This window comes from Ursus maritimus, unplaced genomic scaffold (genome assembly GCF_017311325.1).
Source record: "Ursus maritimus isolate PB19 unplaced genomic scaffold, ASM1731132v1 scaffold_19, whole genome shotgun sequence".
NCBI classification, from domain to species: Eukaryota; Metazoa; Chordata; class Mammalia; order Carnivora; family Ursidae; genus Ursus; species Ursus maritimus.
This window is the reverse complement of record NW_024424341.1, coordinates 24,287,187-24,308,057: the sequence shown is the minus strand read 5'-3', so window position 1 is coordinate 24,308,057 and position 20,871 is coordinate 24,287,187. Positions and strand designations below refer to the sequence as shown.

Genomic DNA, 20,871 nt, shown 5'->3' with positions numbered 1-20,871 from the left:
GGGGGGGAACTGAGGACAAGCAGGGGAAGGGATTCAGGGAAAGGGGGAAGTAGAAGACTCCCCACTGAGTAGGGAGCCTGATGTGGGACTCAATCCTAGGACGCTGGGATCATGACCTGAGCCAAAGGCAGACACTTAACCAGCTGAGCCACCCAGGCGCCCCTTAAGTTTTTATTTTAATCACTTGGCTCATCAGGACAAGTACAATCCTTAACCCCCATCTCTATTTCCCCCATCCTTCCACCCACCTCCCCTCTGGTAACCATCAGTTTGTTCTCTACAGTTACAGTTAAGAGTCTGTTTCTTGGTTTGTCTCTCTCTTTTCTCCCTTTGCTTGTTTGTTTTGTTTCTTAAATTCCACATATGAGTGAAATCATATGGTAGTTGTCTTTCTCTGACTTATTTCCCTTGGCAGTACATTACCTAGCTCTATCCATGTCGTTGCAGATGGCAAGCTTTCAGTCTTTTCGGTGGCTGAATAAACACACGGCCTTTATTATGTTAAGGTACGGTCCCTCTATACCCAGTATGTTGAGAGTTTTTATCATAAATAGTGTTGAATTTTATCAAATGCTTTTTCTGCATTTATTTAGGGGATCCCACAACTTTCACAGTTCACGTTGTTAGTGTGGTGTGTCGTACCGATGGATTTGCATACGGAATACGCATCTGTGGAATAAATCCCACTTGACCCACGATATACGATCCTTTTCATGTATTGCTCAATTTGGTTTGCTAATATTTTGTTGGGGATTTTTCTTTTCTTGTGGCATCCTTGTCTGGTTTTGGTATTAGGGTAATGTTGGCCTCATAAAATGAGTTTGGAAGTGCTCCCTCCTCTTCTGTTTTTCGAAGGCGTTTGAGAAGAACTGGTATTATACAATTCTTTAATTAATTCTTTAAATGTTTGGGAGTGTTCACCAGTGAAGCCATCTAGTCCTGGACTTCTGTTCGGTGGAAGTTTGGGATTACTGATCCAATCTCTTGACTAATAATCGGTCTTTCAGATCTTCTACTTCTTCACGAAATAAAGACAAGTAATGTATGATCTCACTCATATGTGGAATCTAAAAAATGAAAGAAACAGGGGCGCCTGCCAGGCTCAGTCGGTAGAGTACGCAACTCTCGATCTCGGGGTTGTGAGTTTGAGTCCCATGTTGAGTGTAGAGATTACTTTAAAAATAAATAAAAATTAAGAACAAACAAGCAAACAAACAAAAACCACAATCATCGATACAGAAAACAGCGTAGTGGTTGCCAGAGGTGGGGGTGGCCAAATGGGTGGTCAAAAGGTACCAAAAAAAAAAGTTTCCATACACCCGAGGGCCAGTTTCCCTTATTGTTAACCTCTTACACTAGTGGGGTATGTTTGTTACAATTAATGCACCAGTGCTGATATGTCATTATTCATTCAAGTCCATAGTTGATAACTCCTCAGCTTACCTACTTTTTGTGTCCCAGGATCCCATCCAGGACTCTATATTACATTGAGCCATCATGTCTCCTTGGGCTCCTCTTGGCTGTGACAGTTTCTCAGATTTTCCCTGTTTTTGATGACCCTGACAGCTTTTTAAATTATGGTTAAAAAAAACACACATAATATTTACCATCTTAACCATCCTTAAGCGTACAGTCAGTAGTACTAAGTATACTCACACTGTTATGCAACAATGTCCAGAATGTCTTCATCTTGCAAAACTGAAACTCTATACTTATCAACAACAACTCTTTTTTCCCAATCCCCAGCCCCTGGTAACCACTATTCTACTTTGTGTTTCTATGAGTCTACTTATTTTTTTTTTTAGTTTTTTTTTTTTTAATGTAATCTCTACACCCTCCACGGGGCTTGAACTTACAACCCCAAGATCAAGCGTCACACGCTCTACTGACTAATCCAGCCAGGAGCCCTCTGACTGCTTGAGATACTTCATTTAGATCTGGAATCAGACAGTATCTACTTTTTTGTGACTGGCTTATTTCACTCGTCATCATGTCCTCAAGTTCCATCCATGTTGTAGCACGTGTCGGCCTTTCCAAGGCTGAATAATATCCCACTGCATGTACGTATATATGTATGTATAATACGCATCCTACATACATCCATCAACAGTCGTATTGCTTCCACCTTTTGTCTGTTGTGAACATAAGTAATTGAGAAACTGCCATATCGTTTTCCATAGCAGCTGTACCGTTTTACCTTCCCGCTGGCATCGCACCAGGGTGCAAATGTCTCCACATCCATGCCAACACTTGTCATTTTCTAGGGTTTTTTGATCATAGCCATCCTAATGGATATGAGGTGGTATCTTACTATAGTTTTGACTTTCATTTCCCTGATGATGAGTGCTGTTGAGCATCTTTTCACGTGTTATTGGCCATTTACACATCTCCTTTGGAGAAACGTCTACCCAAGTCCTTTGTCCATATTTTTATTGGGAGCAATCAATGCATATGTCACAATTTATTCATCCATTCTCCCGGAGATGGGCCTTTGGGTTGTTACTGGTCTTGGCTATTGTGCATAAAGCTGCTGTGAACATTTTCGTAGAAGTCTTTTTTGTGGGTAGGTGTTCTCATTTCTCTTAGATAAATACTTTGTGTACTTTTGCACACTTCTGTATCCACCAGTGCTTCGGACCTAGCTGGTACTCAACAAAAGTAAGCCGAGGGAAAGTGCACAGAGTCATAGAACTAAGAGCTCTGAGGGAGTAATAATCATTTCACATAACAAAGCTCATTTCATATAATAACGTTTCAAAGTTGAGCATGAATGCCAATAGCACAGGCCGAAGAAAAAGAAAGGACATCTGAATTAGAGACTCAGCGATTCCGTTAAGAATTTTGAGAAAGGATAGGCTTTGAAGAAGAGCTGAAACAGGGGGACAACCAGGAAACTTCCTCCTGCAAGGGACAGAGCCTTCTCTCCCCCACGCTGGCTGGACAGGGAGTCCAGGAGGGTGTCTTGCTGGTCACAACAGACGGCACAACGTGGGGGAGGCAGGCCTAGCCAGAGCAAACATTATGATGCCTAGAGTTTGTTGAAGAGACTTTCTTGTGATGTTTTCCATCTTGTTGCAGAGCATTAATACTCTTTGTTTCTTCCTCTCTAAATCCACTCCTGAACTGCCTCACTGAGAGATTCTGCCCAGGCCAGGATAACCCAGAACAGGACGCAATGCAGCAAACTCTTCTCCTTGGCTCTAGAAGATGTTTGTGTGTAGTCGGGAAACCTGAGTTTCTGCTTTAACTCACTGTGTGTTCCCTTGTCTCCAGAGTTCCTTCCAGCTCTGAAATATTATGACCTAGCAACTGTACGTCTTTCGTCGGTAAATATTTTATTTATTTATTTATTTTTTAGTAATATCTACACACAACGTAGGGCTCGAACTCATGACCCTGAGCTCAAGAGTCGCGTGCTCCTCGGACTGAGCCAGCCAGAGGCCCCTCTTCAGGAAATACCTTTTTCTTATGACAGAGGCATATGTGTTCATCATAGAAAGTTAGAAAATATAAGGGAGCATAAGAACACATAAAATCACTCATAATTTCACCACCCGGTGCTAACTCTCATTAACATTCACTCATTCATATAAAAATAGGTGTTGAGTGCCTGCCACGGACTGCGCAGTTTGAACTACACCTTTCTAGGCTATTTATATTTATATTTTAATGAGCTCATCCTGCTTCGTAACCTGTCTTTCCCTCAACAGACAGTTGTGAGCATATTCCCATGTCAGTAAATATTTTCCTACAGCGTTCCAGTTTTTCATTAATAAACACTCTCAGATCTAGATTTTGAACAAAGGCGTAACCATTTTTTTTTTTTTAACACAAGTCCTAGAGGCAGAATGACTAGATCGATTAGTAATCCCGCTTACGTGTTTGGGCATCCCAGCCTTTCTTTACGTCCTTCCTCTCACACATACACAGTGAACAGGGTGTAGAACTGTGCTGTCCATCCCAGCGGGCACACTTAAATTAATTAAAATAAAATAAACAATCCAGGTCCTCAATGGCATGTGCCACATTTCAAGCACTCAATAGGCATATGTAATGAACGGTTACTCTGACAGTTCAGAAAACATTTCCATCATCACACAAAGGGCTATTGGACATCACTGGTCCAGAATAATGTTCAACTGATGTTAATTACCATTATTTTTGGGTAGAGAGATTTGGGGGAATTTTCCTTCTTATTGTATTTCTTGGCCCCTTTATAACAAGCATTTATCAATGACTCTTTTACATTTATTCTGCTTAAAAGCTTCTTCCCTTTGGAGGGCTGTACCTCATTTCCACCAGCCTCCTGTGGATGTTTGATTATGGGAAATCTCCAGAGCCCTTATGTCGGGTCATTGGTTTGAATGCAAATTCCCTTCCTGGAGATGGAGCTCAAAAAAGTTGTATTAAGAATCTTTATATAGGGGCACCTGAGTGGCTGAGTTGGTTAAGTGTCTAATTCTTGATTCCACTCAGGTCATGAGCTCAGGATCCTGAGATTAAGCCCCATGTCAGGCTCCACGCTCAGTGTGGAGCCTGCTAATATTCTCACTCTCTCTTCCTCTCCCTCTGTGCCCCTCCCTGCCCCTGCTCACATGTATTCTCTTTTTCCAAAATAAAAAAAAGAAAGAAAAAAAGAATATATACATTTACTTATATATGCATAAAGAAATTCTGGAAGGATACATAAGAAATGAGAAACATTACTTACCTCTAACATGAGGAGTGGGTGTCTCTGCAGATGAGGACAAGAATGGGAAAATTTCCTATGTGAATGTATTACCTATTTAAAAATAGATTAAAAATAAATTTAAAATACATCTTTTTAATAGTATGCCATCGTAAAAAAAAAATTGTAAGCAGTGAAATTCCTTTCCCTGAAGGTTATTGGCAGGTTAGTAAGAATCCTTCCAGACTTGGGTCTGTCATAGACAATCACATATGATAACTTTATTGTATAAATGGCTGATATGCACTCATTCCTTAGACATCACCATAGTCCTACCTGCTTTCCTGTTAATAAAAGGTAGAAAATGGGCTTCCGAAGCTGCAGGACTTCCCACTGCCCCCTCACCTCTCCACATGGCCCTTGCTGACACTCGACGTCTCTTTCGAAAGCCCTTGTGTCAGACCCATTTCCAGGTGGTTGCAGAGCCAGCCATGGAGGTTTCCAGGTGGGTTTGCCTCACTGACCTTGTAGATTTGGCCCCTTTGCTTCTCACCCTCTCCTTTCCTCAGGTGTCTCTTTGTGCACACCTTTCCAAGGCACTGTGGGTGAAGGGAGTGAGGAGTGTTTCTGCAGTACTGGGTGGAGCCTTGGTGTAGGAAAGAGGCAGGGACATGGGGCATGAGTCACGTCCAGGTCCCCTGTCCTGCAGGAGACTGGTAACAGACCGTTAGCCTACTCTTCTTGTCCAACCTCAGTTCCAAATCCACTCCCAACCCCTACCTTGCTGGACACATTTCTGAACCTTTCTTACATCTTTGCATTTCTGTGATGGGTTTGCCACATTGCCCTTAGAGAGTCCGTTCCCCACTCCTTCGCTGGGTGCATCATGGTCCATATCTTTACTAGGCTGGGGAGTGAGTGAGTAAGGGGCATTTCCAGAGGACTGAATGGGCCTGGAGTCAGTGTAGGAAGGACGTGGGGACATATGGTGTGAGTCATCCACAAGTCTCTCTGATGCTCTTGGAATTCACCGCCCAGTACCAGGACCAAATAGAGACATCTCGGTTGTGGTGGGTGGTGTGTCCCCTCCCTGAGAGGCCCAGTAACTGGTGTAGCTTCGAAGGCTGTTCTCCCGGCCGCACCAGACTGAAATCAGCAAATCCGTAGAGACAGAAAGTAGATTAGCGGTTGCCAGGGACTAGGGTTAAGGGGATGGGAAGGGACTCTTAATGGGTACAGGGCTTCTTTTTGGAGCGATGAAAGTGTTCTGGAATTGGACTGTGGTGGCAGTTGCTCTGTGAATATACTAAGAGTCACTTTAGAAGGGTGAATTTTATGAAATGTGAATTGTATCTCAATAAAAAATTAATTTATCCCTGGTGGTCTAGGTGGTTAGGATTTGGCGCTGTCAATAGAAAACTGATTTAGGGGGTTGCAAATCTACTGAAATCTAATTGACATGCAACGAAATACAACCATTTTAATATAGAGTTCAATGATTTTTGGCAAAGACACCGTGTCACCACCACTCTCATCAAACTAGAACTGTCCATCACCCCAAAAAGTTCCCCTTTGCCCCTTCAGGACTTTTTTCAACAAAATTGGATAGAATACAGACTATCAGAATTCATCACACACAGTAAGGGTATTATTTCATAAAATGTACATTTCCGCTACATTTAAAGATACATACGCACACGATAAAGTTATGGTGTGGGCCACCATCAAAAAAATGTAAAAGTTCCCACAGAAATATGAAGTACCGTGCAATGCGCTGGGAGTGGTTGTAAAAAGTGCCCAGTACTGCTCTGACGGTCACTACGTGCTGGGAATTCTGTCAAGCACGTAGCGTGCATCATCTCATTTAATCCTTCCAGCCACCAGCTACCCGTGTCTCATCGCCTCATTCCACAGATGAGGAAACCAAGGTTTCACTACCTGCGCTGGCTGCTAGTTCTATCTGATTCCAAAACATACTGTTCTTAATGCCCTGGCTTCCTCCTGATGGGTTTATAACTCCCGCTGAAATGTCAAAGCCTGGAGGACACAGACGGTATCTGTCAGTCAACCTCAGTTAATTCACTCGAGCACAGCATAAGTAATGAGATAAAAAGACGACACAGTCCTACCTCAGTGGAGCTCGCAGCCCAGTGGGTAGCACCCACGACAGCTAAAAGCACCAAAGAGAAGGTCACAATGTCATGTTGCTCTTTGTCACCCTGGTTGTGACCCCAGGCGTGATGGGCTGGCTCTTCCTACATGCAGGCCCTGGGAACGTCACCCCGGCCTTTCTCTGGCACAGTCCTGGGCAGCCAGGCCATGTGGAACCTGCCAGGCCCAGTCTGCTCTAGGTTGCTCTGAAAGGCCTGAGAGAGGAGTCTTAGGTGACACACACAGTCCTGAGGCTGCTGGAGGCCCAGGCCCAAGCCCAGGGTCTTGCTGGAAACCTTGGCGCCCTCCAGAACCTTCCAGAGTTCTTCTACTACGTAACTGGCCGCAGAGCAGGAGGGGCAGGATTTACAGCACAGAATCCCTTTGTCACTAGGGTCTTTGTCCCTGAGTGTGCCTCCATGATACAAGGGTAACTACCATCAGTCTCTCCTTGCAAAAGGGTCAAGACAGAGAGCGTAGGGTTTACCTTCCAATTAGCCCTAATGGATTTCACCCAAACTGATTTACTGCTAATGAGCCTGTTTGTCTCAAGACCCAAACTTCTTCTTTCTTTATTAGATTCTCTGGAATCATTAAATCTTCTGACCATCAGGGACTGTCTTAAAACACTATTCTTAAACATCACTGCACTCCACACACCCCCATGGTCTGGAAAAGTCAGCAGACCCCCAACAGAGACCAGTTTTCACCTAAGAAGTAGCTAAAACCCCAGGAGTCTCGGGCTCATTCAGGCTCCTCAGTGCGCTCACCTGGTCTCCATGGCCAGGGCTGATGTGGAAAGAACTGGAGTCACAACTGGGTTTGGATCTCAGCTCTGCCCCTTGTTAGCTATGCGACCTTAGGCAATTTACCTAACCTCTCTGAACTTAGGTTTCCTCATCTCAAAAAAAAAAAAAAAAAAAAAAAAAAAAAAAAAAAAAAAATGAAGCTAACATCCAAAGCCTTGCAGGGTCATTGTGGGATTACATGAGATCGAGGTATGCAGTTGGCACTTAATACATATCAGCTCTCCTTTCGTCCTCTTGCCTGCCAAGGAGATTAACATTCTGCAGAGACAAGAACAGCCAAGCAACTTTCTCTTAAGGAGGATTTGTATCTTTGTTATTGTTTTTCCTGGAAGGGGATGAACAGGAAACCCTGGACTGGCAAGAACACCATAACCTTGGCCCTTCTCAAATATATTAAGGGGAAGTTTCCATGGGATCTTAACCTCCATGCATTATAACACACTATGCTCCACTTTGTGTTCACCTGGAAAACAGTCCTCCTCGCTCTGACTGCAGCGCCCCCAAGAGGTCCAAGCCACCATCCCCCACTCACCTGGACCCCTAGTCGCCTTCGGCCTCGCGTGGCCTCCACTTCCGCTCTTGCTCTCTAAAAATATGCTTCTCTCCAGGAGGCCAGTTCTAAAACTGCAAAGGAGATCACACCAGACGCCAGCTCTAGACCCTCCGTGGTCTTTCCCCGCAAAGCCCACCGCGATGTGCCCACCGCCTACCTCTCCCCTTTCTTCTCCTCCCCACGACAGCCTGCGCCATCCACAAGCGCTTTTCTTCCCCCGCCCCACACGCCAGTTTGTTCCAGCCTCAAGGCCCTGCAGCAGCTGTTCCCTCCACCTGGAGTCTCCTCCTCCCAATGGATGCTTCCTTTTCAATATTCAGGCTTCAGCTCCAGCGCCACCTGCTCAGGGAGATCTTCCCTGATCATGGAGGCGCCACCATCACATCTATCACTTCGTGGTACTTATTTTCATCCTTGCACTTGTCACTACCTAGAATTCTCTGGTACCTTGTCTGTCTTATTCACCACGACACGGCAGGTGCGTAATACGCGTTTGTTACATAAATGAACCCTTTTGTCTCACCATTGAAGAGTAAATCAATGATCTTCAGGATGGACCCTCTTCATAGGAGAGCTCCTAATATGTAAGTGTCTAGACAGTCCTTTTATTTTTGGCAATTTTGGCAAAGTGACTTGCTTCTGGAATTTAACAAAACCAGACAACGCCTGTCTCCCTAGTCTCACCCAAAGCTGTGCCACCTCGTCCGGAATCTGTGGAGACTCTTGCTGTCTGGCCCCGCCGTAATAACTAGGCACGGATGAGACAAAAGTTTTACAAATCCCCCTGGAATACTCTGCTGCTTGAAAAACTGGAGCGCCACTGGACCGGAGCTTCAAGCCAGAACCCGCCTGAAGCTAGAGAAGGCCCCTGCTCCTCAGCGGCGGAACACATGGGATTAATTCAGGCAGAAGCCAAGCAAGAACTACTAGCCCCTGAGAACGCTAAAGAAAGGGGATTTTAAGATCCAGACTGAAAAGAAGGCAGGGGTGAAGGGGAGGTGGGGGGAGTAGGAAGGACTCACCTTTCACCCGAAGGATCTTAACCTGTTAGGATTGATTCTAAATGTTAAATGGGGGACAGGTGCGTGTGTGCGTGCGTGCGTCATGCGTGCGTGTGCGTGCGCGCGTGCGTGTGTTTTAGGGAGAGGGTCTATAGTTTTTATCAGGGTTGCAGTAGGATCGGTGCCCCAAAAGCTTAAGAGGCACAGATCCAGAAGGCATGCAATTAGGTTAAAGAATCATCTCCATCCTAAACATGACCTGAACTGGAACAGTCACGAGAAAGGAAAAGTGCTTTGTGCTCCAAAGAAAACACCAGCCATTTCCAACAGGAATTGGCTGTCACATTCTCTGCACTTGGAAAAAAAATCAACAGAGCATCCGCCCAGCCTGCTCAAGGCCCATCCCTTAAGCCCAGGTCTCTGGGGAAGGCAGTGAGCCTTTGTTTTCCAGTCTGTGGGCAACTGGCTGGGCAAGGAGCCAGAGGGGAGAGATCTCGATGGAAGAAAATACAGAAATGCGCCACGCTGTGCGCGCTGGAAGCACCCGAAGGTGGACTCTGACTGATGCCCCAAGACCCACCGAGTGAGGCAGAAGGTGCTAGTTACCGACTCCGTTCTCTCCTGATGTCTTGATTTGGCTCCACTAGGGATGCTGGGCCTGCTTTGCCCTCTGGGTACTCAGAGGCACAACCGTATTAGTTACAGGCCCGGGTGCTTTTCTAAGTCGATTTTGGACCCTTCACGGTTGGCAGACCTACCTGCGGCCACCCCAGCTATCAGACTAAATAAAGCTCCTGCCTGTTCAAGGCGATGTGTCACATCTTGTGCTCAGAAAGGACACTCCCTTCCCCTGGCCCTTCTTGCCTTTATGAAGGGAGAACCTGGGAGCTGGCAGAAGTCCCAATAAGCGCTGGGAGGAGAGCTGTGAGCAGGCGGCAGGCCCCGAGCCAGTGTGCTGTGGCCGGTCTCGGTGTAACCTCCAGGGAGGGCGCAGTCCGCACAGGTCCCGCCTTCGAGAGGCAGGCCCTGGGTGTCAGCCCGCAACCCTAGCCTCTCCATGAGTCCCATGGACTCACACTCAGACTGGCGTTGTTATGCTTTGATGTTTGTGTGTGTTCTATCTTTAATATACCCTGGAGGGGGTTCTTGCTGTCCTTCCCTAAATCTGACTCAAGCTTCCCCATCTCAATACATAGCCCCTTCATCACCCAGCAGCTCATCCTTCAGGTCCCAGCTAAACAGCACCTCCTCCTTCTCCTTGGAAAGACCTTCCCAGGCACCGAATCTAGTGTCGTCATACCCCCCACCCCACACACCCACCCACACACCAAGATGCTTTCTTTCATGTCAGCCTGTTTGCGTATCACATTCCTTTATTTTTCTGTATGTTTCTCCACTCAAAATGCCAGTCCATGAGGACCGAGAGTCTCTATTTGCTTCTCCAGAGTCACTCTCCAGCCTTCTCCCCTGTCCTCTAGGCCTGAGGAGGCTGACGATGGGGTCTGCGTTGCCCAAGCTCCCACAACCCGCCAGCGGCAGACGGGAGAGGGGACCGTGGGTAGGTGGCCCCTCCCTGCCACAGCTCCTACGCAGCAGCCTTCTCCTACAGCTCTTGCTGGGTTCCAGCAACGACTCTCTCCCCTTGCCCTCCCAGGCCCCTGGTGAGGGGCGATGGCTGCTGTCTGTTGCCAACCCTGAAATGCCTCCCTTCACCAGGGATCTCTTCACCCTGCTCGCACTTCTGCAAACAGTCCCTTCATGAAACTCTCCTCAGTGACCAATCTCTAACTCAGTGGTTTTTCACAAGCTTGTGAGACCAACATCACTAATTCCAACATTTTCTCATCACTTCAAAAAGAAACCCTGTACCCATCAGGGTTACTCCTCGTTTCTCCCTTCCCCCTGCCCCTGGCAACTGCCACCTACTTTCTGTCTCTACAAATTTGCCTATTCTGGACACTTCCTATAAGCGGAATCATGTAGTATGTGGCTTTCTGTGGCTGCTTCTTTCACTTAGCATCATGTTGCCACATGTAGCAATATTTCATTCCTCTTTATGCTGAATAATCTATCCCGCTGTCTGGAGAGACCACATCTTGTGCACCCATTCATCAGTTGATCGGCCTTTAAGGCAGTTTCCAGCTTTTGGCTATTATGAATAATGCTGCTATAAACATTCATGTACGAGTTTTTGTGTGAATGTATGTTTTCAGTTCTGTTGGGTAGATACCTAGGAGTGGAATTTCTGGGTCACATGGTAGCCCTATGTTTAAGCTTATGAGGGAAGATACTTTGTTTTAAATCTCTCAGCGTCCCCCAGCACTGCACAGTACTCTCTTCAGCCTGTGGCCCCAGGTTTTGGCATCTGCCCAGAGAAGAACACCAACTGACAAGGATGTGGAGCAAAGGGGGTCTCAAACACCGTAGGTCCACTGCACGTACGCAACCAGGAGACATCCTTGCACACCTGCACCAGGATATTCAAACAAGGATGCTCAAAGTAACATCATTGGTCGAACATTGGAAATAACCTAATGCTCATTACCAGTAGCCTGGATAAATACATTGTGGAAGAAAGAAAGAAAATAAATGGATTACAGCTAGGGAAACAGCACAGAGGAACCTCACACAGTGTAGGGAGAAAAAAAAAAACACAAGTTACAAAAGAATATGGACAGTTTCATTTATATAAAGTTCCAAAACAAGTAAAACTAAATCATGCAGTTTAGGGATGCATATGTAGGTGGAAAAACGATTAAAAACAGTTTCAACGGCAAACAGGATATTGGTTACCTCTGGCAGGGAGGCGCAGCGGGGAGAGTCTCAGGAAGGTCTTCTGAGCAGCAGCCCGTTGTGTGGTTCCCGTCCTGGGTGAGATACATCAAGGTTCCCTTGGAGTTATTTTTAACTGTACACAGGGACTGATGTACCCATGCACTATTCTGAAAGTTTTATTTCACGATTTAAAGGATAGACAAAACAGAACCTCAGTCTAGATGTCGGGAGACCCGGATCCCAGATCTGCTTTACCGTGCGAGAGCTGTGTGACACGAGACAAATTCTTTCATCTCTCTGCCTCAACTTTTTTCTGATATGGGATGATAATAACTGCCACTTATTCAGGACTTACTCTTCCTGTGCACCATGCTAAGTGCTGCTATATATGTTATCAGTGGTTATTTTTTGTTCCTTGGGCACAAGAAACACGTAACTGAAGACAGGGTAAGCAGAAAGTCTCACAAAGGTGCAGAAATGACCTACAGAAGCTAAGGGCAGGGTGTGGCCAGGGGGCTGCCTTTTTCCCAAAATTGTTGCATTCTCCTCTTTTGTTATAAACTGCATCCCACCCACCTGTGAGGAAACGACCAACCACAACTCAGGGTTTTGATATTCTCCATTCAAGACACCGGCCAGACCCGACTCTCAGGACAAATTACAAGGTCCCCGAAGAGGGAATTCTTACTGCTATAGCTTGGATCCAGTGTCCACCCCTGACCCAGTCAACTGTGGCAAAGGGGCTGAGTCACACTATGCAAAATGCCTGCTAGGGACAAACATTATGAAACTAAACGGGACTCTGGGTTGTTGGCAGTCGGCCCATGGAAATCTAATGCTGTAGTGATGAGGGCAGTTCCTCAAAGAGGGGGAAGAGATAGTGGAAGAACAGACGATCCAGTGTCAACTGTTACTTAATCTACTCTTTATAAAACCCAATGAGATAATGTCGATATCCCCATTTTAAAGACAAAGAGACTGAGAATCAGATAGGACCCAGGGTTTCTCAACAGCAGCACCACTCACATTTTGGACTGAACACTTCTTTGCGGCGGGAGGCTGTCCTGTGCATTGTAGGTTGTTTAGCAGTATTCCTGGCCTCCACCCACTAGATGCTAATGGCACTCCTCCAGGGGTGACAATCTAAAATATCTCCATGTGGGGCGCCCAGGGGGCTCAGTCAGTTAAGCGTCTGCCTTCGGCTCAGGTCATGATCTATATATATATGTAAAATATATAATCTCCACATTGTCAAATGTCCCTAGAGTGGAGAACCACCAACACAGGCTACGTAGACTGCCCAACAGCCCTCCACTAGTAACACAGAGGCAGGAATCAAACCCAGGTCTTGGTGACTCGAGAGCCTTCTCTTAGTCACTGTCTCTGCTAGGATCAGATCTGACTTACTTCTCTCACAAGGTGGTAATGAGGATATAATGATGAGAGAGCACCCTGAAGTTAGGTGGAACATATTGTCTCCACATTCTTTTTGTGCTTCCCATTCTGTGGATCAATGTGACTGCTCAAACAGCACAGGACTCTGGACTCTACATCTCTCCAGAATTTGAATTCCAAGGGCCTGACCATCAACCAACCATACTCCCCATTGAGTTTCATGATGGGACTCCTCTTCAAATCCTGCCTCTCCTGAAGACTGGTATTTTCAGTCTTGCTTGTCACGTGGTCAATTCCACTCTCCATCCAATCTATGATTTATGGTAACTTTCCTTAGCTAGTTTTCTTCTAGAGGAGTCAAGTCCTTCTCCAGATAATTGGGTCCTCAAAGCCTATATATTCTTCTTCCACCAAACAAACAAACCAACAAAACCAACCCTGATGAAGCATGTTACATCTCTTCCTTCATGAATTGGAGGTCTCAGTAACCTGAGCTGCATGAGGTCCGTCTGTGACTACATTCTTCCAAACCCAGTGGTATCCTTGGAGTGGATCCCCTGTAACTCTGAGCTGCATGAGGTCCATCTGTGACTACATTCTTCCAAACCCAGTGGTATCCTTGGAGTGGATCCCCTGTAACTCAAAGGCCTCTCTGGAGAATGTGATTTGACAAAGCCCTTCATCAACTGACTCTAATCTATTAGTTTTTATTTGGGTTTTTCATATTCATTGTGACTGATCTAAAAATGATGAAGTCCTTCATTCGCAAGGCTTTGAGGCTCTCCCATCTGAACCAAAAAGGAAAACATTTTGTCTGAGATTAGAGTGGGTTGGCCACACACTAGCGACAGGAGGTCTTTACGGTGAGCTTCTGGAAGTTTATGAAAGAAAGCATGTCCCTAGCTTAATTTGGCTGCCTCATAAAATGACCACAATATGCCATTCACATCATTCCAGTCGAGACATAGCTTGTTTGGAGGCTGGGTTACAATATATTTTTCAGTAAACTTTTAAAATTGAAGTACAACTTACATGCAGAAAGGCAAGCAAATCACAAATACATAGTTTGATGAATCTATCTTAAAGTACACACACCCATATAACCACCACCCATATCAAGAAACCACTAGCATTCCAGTAGCCCCTCTCAGAATCCCCTTCCGGTCACTCTTCCAACCCTCTCCCTAATGTAACCACTATAATTTTAATCTTATGACCTCCATATTTTTTATGTATCTGATGGCCCAGATAATTATCTCTGGAGGCCAAGGTTAATCGGAAGCTGGAGGATTGTTTCCTCATGAGTCATTCTTCTTAAGTTCATCAGTGAGGATGCTTCCAGCTGCAAGTAATAGAAACTTCAACTCAAACGGCTTACACAATGAGAAAATTTATGATCTCCACATAAATGGAGTCCTGCTATAGAGTAAGTTTCAGGATTAATTGAATCGGCTCCTTGAGTCAACAAAGTCCCATGTTCTTTCCATCTCTCCGCTCGGCCATCTTGGTGTTTGCCTCATTCTTAGGCTGGTAGCAGAACAGTGCAGAAGTTCTTTCTGTTACTCTCACTTTGGAGGGGAAACTTCTTCCAGAGGTCTTAAGGGGAAGATTTGGTCACATGTGCAACCAATCAAACCAGGAGATAGGACTGCCCAGTTGCCTTAGACTTATCTTATGGAGTGGGATGAAGGTTGAGAAGTCCACTCCAATGCTTCCTGTGGAACACCACGTAGTACTCACGGAAAATGTCAGGCCCAACTTATCTATGAACGTGCTTTATAATGCTAAATGGTAACAAGGGTTATAAACAGTGGAGTTTGTGGCTGAACGTACTGGTGGAGATTCAAGGTTACAGGTAAGTAACTCTCTGTGAGCAAAGAATAAATTGACCGTGGCAAAATAAACACAGCAGCTCTTGCCCTCTCTCTCCTGTGAACGTCAGTGATCCTTCCTCTCTGAATTGCCTGTTTGGGCACTGAGTCATAAACATAACTTTAAAAGTCACTGGGATAGTGTCTGTTACCAGTTATGTTAATCACAAGACATAATGTTTCAGTATACACTTAGGACAAATCTCACTTCATTACAAATCACATGATGGCGAGCAGTGCACACATGGGACACACTATTTAAATGCTACCAGGTGTGTGAGTCACAGCTCCTCAAAGGACTCCAGTTCCTTCAGTTACCCTGATAATACCCAACAGCCATTTAGTCCTCCTAGAGGTTTGAATATTCTCTACATTAAAATCCCAATTTTAAAATAAATATTATAAACATGAGCCATACGTATATATGTCTTAATATTCATTTGCATAAAGTAGTTGGAAATGTAACATATTGACATCCCCTTTATCACCATGCTAGTCACATATTATTAGAATACCGGTGAATACCTGTGCTGGAATCCATCATCAAAGATCTGGGTAGGCAAGGTATACGCATCAGTGAAAAACAATCATAATAATGATGTAAAATAGTCATATTGTTTGTGTTAAATGGTAAAACGTGTATGTCTGTGGGTGGTATGACAAATGGTAGATAGATTTCGAAGATAAGGCATTACACTGGATATGTATGTAAATTTTACATATGTAAGTATATGTACACCAATAATTTTACATTTTGTAAAGAGAAAAAGGGTCTCTAAATAATCATTCATAGTGGATAAATACACAACTGATACTATTCTCAGCACCAAGAAAGAATGAATACAAGGGCAATTCCAACTGAAGAGTAAAAAATCCAGCATATCCTTCAGAATACATACCACAAAACTAATAGTCTTGAAGACATTTTTTCCATAAATGTTTCTAATTTTAATTGCTACTATATTTATAAGGCAACATACCAGCACAAATATTATAATATCTAACTGTACATTCTAATTTGGGAAAGTACATCAAACACACTTGATCCCAATAGGCTTAACCTCCCCCACCCTCAGTTTCAGAAAATGTATTCTTTTTTACTAAATAAAGTAAAAATATAATATCCTGTGATCATCAATCATTTTAAATGTGTTTTATATCCAACAGCCTTTCAATAACCCCTGGATGTTCCAATATTCGTTCTTGTTAGAATTCCAGTTCTTTCTCAAGAGTAACATATGAGACACATATATTTTACTATTCCTTTGTATGTGAACCAGGAATGTGTCTTTTTTTTTTTTTAAGATTTTATTTATTTGAGAGAGAGATCGTGAGCATGAGAGGAGGGAGTGGCAGAGGAAGTGGGAGAGAGAAAAGCAGGCTCCCCACTGAGCAGGGAGTCAGACACATGGGGCTTGATCCCAGGGCCCAGAGATCATGACCTGAGCCAAAGTCAGACACTTAACCAACTGACTCACCCAGGAGACCCTGTGTCTTTTATTTATAATCCCAAACTACCCCAGTTTGCTTTTTGGCCCCCCCTTTTTTTTTTAAGATTTCTTATTTTAGAGAAAGAGAGAGCACATGCGCACTCACACAAGTGGGTAAGGGACAGAGGGAGAGGAAGAAAATCCCAAGCAGAGACTCCGCATTAAGCGCAGAGCTGGAAGCAGGGCTTGATCTGACGACCCTTAGATCGTGACCTGAGCCGAAACCAAGAGTCCAAAGCTTAACTGACTTAGCCACCCAGGTGCCCCTAGGTTAGGCCTTTTGGAAAGAAGTTGAATATCTCATGATGCCAAGACCCAACAGAGTCAACGTAGAAAATACAGATCTCCTAATGAGGATCCCAAATGATACAAAGAAGCCCGTTAGTTTGCTCGACAAAGGTCAGATCAAGGTTGTAAATTTTAAGAAGAATGCTCTTTTCTGCCATACCAGCAGAGGGCACATTTTCTACTTCCCCATACAGTAGTTCCCCGTTTTCGGCAAGGAAGTTTCAAGATCCCCAGAGGATGCATGAAATTGCAGATGATACCAAAGCCTACATGTTTTTTCCCATACATACATACCCATGATATAGTTTAATTTATAAATTAGGCACAGTAAGAGATTAACAACAATAGCTAATAAAAAAAAAGCAATTTTAACTATCAACTATAATAAAAATTATAAGAATGGAGTCTCTCTCTCAAAATACCTTATTGTACTTTACACACCCTTCTTCTTGTGATGGTGTGAGATGATAAAATGCCTACATGATGAGATGAAGTGAGGTGGATGACATAGTCATGGTGACACAGGGTTAGGTTACAACTGACCTCCTGACCTTACCTCAGAAGCAGGATCATCTGCTTCCAGATGGCCGTTGACCGTGGGTAACTGAAACCACAAAACGGGAAACCACGGATGGGGGTGGGGGTGGGGAGGACTGTAACTACTCCAACCAGCCACATGTATTCAGAGCACTTACTCTGTGTGGAACATTGCACTAGGGAGGGAAGTAACAAAGTAAGTATACTGCCCAATCCCCACTCTCAAGGACACTCCAGTCTAGCTGAGGTTAGCACAGGAACTAGTCTGGCACCAAAGAATAAAAATGGCCATACAGAAGGTAGAATCCAAAGGGTGGGAGTAATTTGAGGTTTCATAGAGAAAGTGAGACCTAGCATTTGACTGCAATCTGGGTATGATTCATCTAGGCCAACGCGGTAAATATGCGCCCATCCACTGCCACTCTTTGTACCTGTGGCAGGCATCGCTGATGAACGCCAGTGTGGCTCCCCTTCCCACTGAGCTCAGCCCAAACACAGTGCTACTGGCAGCCCAGACCAGTCAACAGGAATCAAAACTCATGACAAAACCCATTTGGCATTAGGAATGGGGTGGGAGGTGGATATTCTGGCTTATGGAAAAGAACTTTCAAGGGTACAAAAGGTAGGGAAGGGCAGTTAAGAGGAGGAGACGGTAGGAGTGGCTGGCTGAGAGCAGAATATCTAGGTAATAAAATCTGATAGGTCGTATTGGGTCAAATCATAGAAGATATTGAAAACTTAGTTGTTCTTGAATAAAGAATGTGTTCGAGAAAGGATAGTTTGGAAGGACTATGCATAGCAAATACAGAAAATGATGGGGTGTACCCACTTTTAAAAAAAGTCTTGAGAAAAAGCCCACACCTCTGAGTAGACTTCAGAGTGATGATTCTTCTCGTGAACAAAAGATGTCATAAGCATCCTGAATTATACGTTAGAAGACATATTCCTTTGGACAGCATTATAGCACTGTGTTCTTGTCTACGGTGCCGCTGCTCAGTGGCAGCGATTTCCCAGTTCCTTGTAAGTGATCTGGTTTTTCTCTTTGGAAGCTTTCAGGAGAGTGGTTCTCAACTGTCATCATGAATCAGGTTCCCCTGAAACAGACTGTTTTTATCGATTTGTGTCAGGGCCAGATAGTGGCATTTCTTAACGTTTCACGGTGATTTCAAGGTGACCCAAAGTGTTGCCATGGTCTGTGGTCTTGGACTTTATTCTTACCCTTCTGTTCTGAAATTCCACAATGATAGGAGTGAGAGTCTTTTTATTTTTCTGCTGAGCATTCAGGGATCCTTTCCAGCTCAAAAAATCATAATCACGAGTTCTGGGATGTTTTCTTGTATTATTTCTGTGATAATTTCTTCATTGTTCACTTCCAGATCTCCTATTGAGAAATGGTATCTCCTTGTATAAACCTCTCACTTTCCATCTTTTCCTTTTTGTTCTATTTTGTGGGAGGATTTCTTCATTTTTATTTTCCAACCCTGCTATTGCTTCCCTTTTTATTTCTGCTCTCATTTAAAAAATGAAACAAAAAAAGAACCCAACCAAAAAACTTTTATTTTGAAATAATTTTAGGTTTACAAAGACTTGCAGAGATAGTACAGAGTTCCCATATACTCTTCACCCATTTTCCAATAATGTTAACATCTTGCATAACCAAAGTACAATGATCAAAACTAAAGAATTAACATTGCAAAAGTGCTATTAAGTACAGACTTTATTTGAAAGTCACCAGTTTTTCCACAACAAGGAAAATGGACATTTCCTTTCCTGTCCCAGGATCCAATCCAGGATCCCACATTGCATTTAGTTCTCATTCCTCCTTTGTCACACCCCCCACCACCCCCAATCTGTGACAGTTCTTCAGTCTTTCCTCATCTTTTATGACCTTGACAACTTTTGAAGAATATTGGTCAGTGTTTGGTAGAATGTCCACCAATTTGGGTCTGATATTTTCTCACGTTTAGATTGAGGTTTTAAATTTTGGGGAATCCAGCAGAGGTGATGTGCCCTTTTCAATGCATCATATTTCAAGGGTACATGTTATTGTTAGTGTGATGTTAAATTTGGTCACCTGGTTAAGGTGGTGTTTGCCAGCTTTCTTCACTGTAAAATTACTGCTTTTCTCTTTGTGATTAGTAAATGCTTTGGGGGAGATACTTTGAGGACATGCAAATATCGGGTTTCTTCTTAAGCTATTGCCCACTGATTTTAGCATTCCTTTGTAGCCTCAACGTTTGTAATTTTTAGAATTCTTATTCTCTTAATATTCCTTTTTAAATAGCATCCTATGTTTGTCTTTATGAATATAGTATCATCTCTCTGAAGTTATCAGGGGCTTTTTTTTTGGTTGCTTTTCTTCTGCCTTATCTCTTCCTCTGACTTTTTCCCTATTTGTTTTGGTCTCTCTCCTGTTAAGGCTTTTCAAAAATGGTTGATAGTCCTTGGCTATCCATCCACTCATATTCGACTGTTAAACAAGGCACTATAAATCTTTTCAGATGCTTTTATTGAAGGATTTCACTGCAGGGTGAACATGGGGAAGCCACCAAATATCACTCTCTGTAGATCTTCTCTTGGGCTGGTGAGTTTCTCCAGAGAGGAATCTTCTTATTGTATTCTAGGAGCCAAGGGGTGCGGGTGGAGGGGGGTCTCAGCAATTTGTATGAATTTCCACTTAATCCCCACTTTCTACTCCATACTTGCCACTGCCCTCGGCTTTGTCTTGTAATCAGGGTCCTCTCCGTTTCAACTTTGCCCAGGATGAAACCTCAGGGGAGAAGAACAGCTGCCTAGCTGTGCAGGCTAGGTCTGGCAGACGGTGTGTGTGGTGTGTGTGTGGGGGGGGGGCAAGGTTAACTCAGTTTTCAAGGCTGCTACACAACTTCTACCCTCACAGGTAAACAGTGCTTCCCATTTATGAGTTTTTTAGGGATCTGCGGTGTGACTTCCTTCTTGTTGGCTTTTCCTCCTCCTTCTATACTCTTCTAAGTTTATTGCTCTTCCATCTTCCAAAAATGTCTTCAGATCTTTCATCAACTGAAAGTATACTCTCTCATTCACTTTGTCTTTATGGATATATATCTTTCTTTATTCTTTACTCTCATTATCTGTGTGACTTTTGGAAGGGAGCAGAGATAAACGAGTTTATCCAAACTACTATGTTCAGTCAGAACCCCATTATTTTTTTAGGGTGATCAAAAAATAATCTAAAGGGGCACCTGGCTGGCTCAGTCAGGAGAGCATGTGACTCTTGATCTTGGGGTCATGAGTTTGAGCCCCATGTTGGGTGCAGAGATTCCTTAAATAAACTTAAAAAAACTCTAGGGGCA

General features: G+C 44.0%; 1 long non-coding RNA gene across 1 annotated transcript; it reads right to left on the bottom strand.

Moving 5' to 3' along the window:
* Positions 1-3,551: 3,551 nt before the first annotated feature.
* On the bottom strand, positions 3,552-8,375 carry LOC103673612. Its single transcript, XR_571439.2, has 3 exons — positions 8,162-8,375; positions 4,712-4,783; positions 3,552-3,972 (listed from the first exon to the last, which is right to left on the bottom strand). It is a non-coding gene; the product is annotated as an uncharacterized LOC103673612 (long non-coding RNA).
* Positions 8,376-20,871: the final 12,496 nt, after the last annotated feature.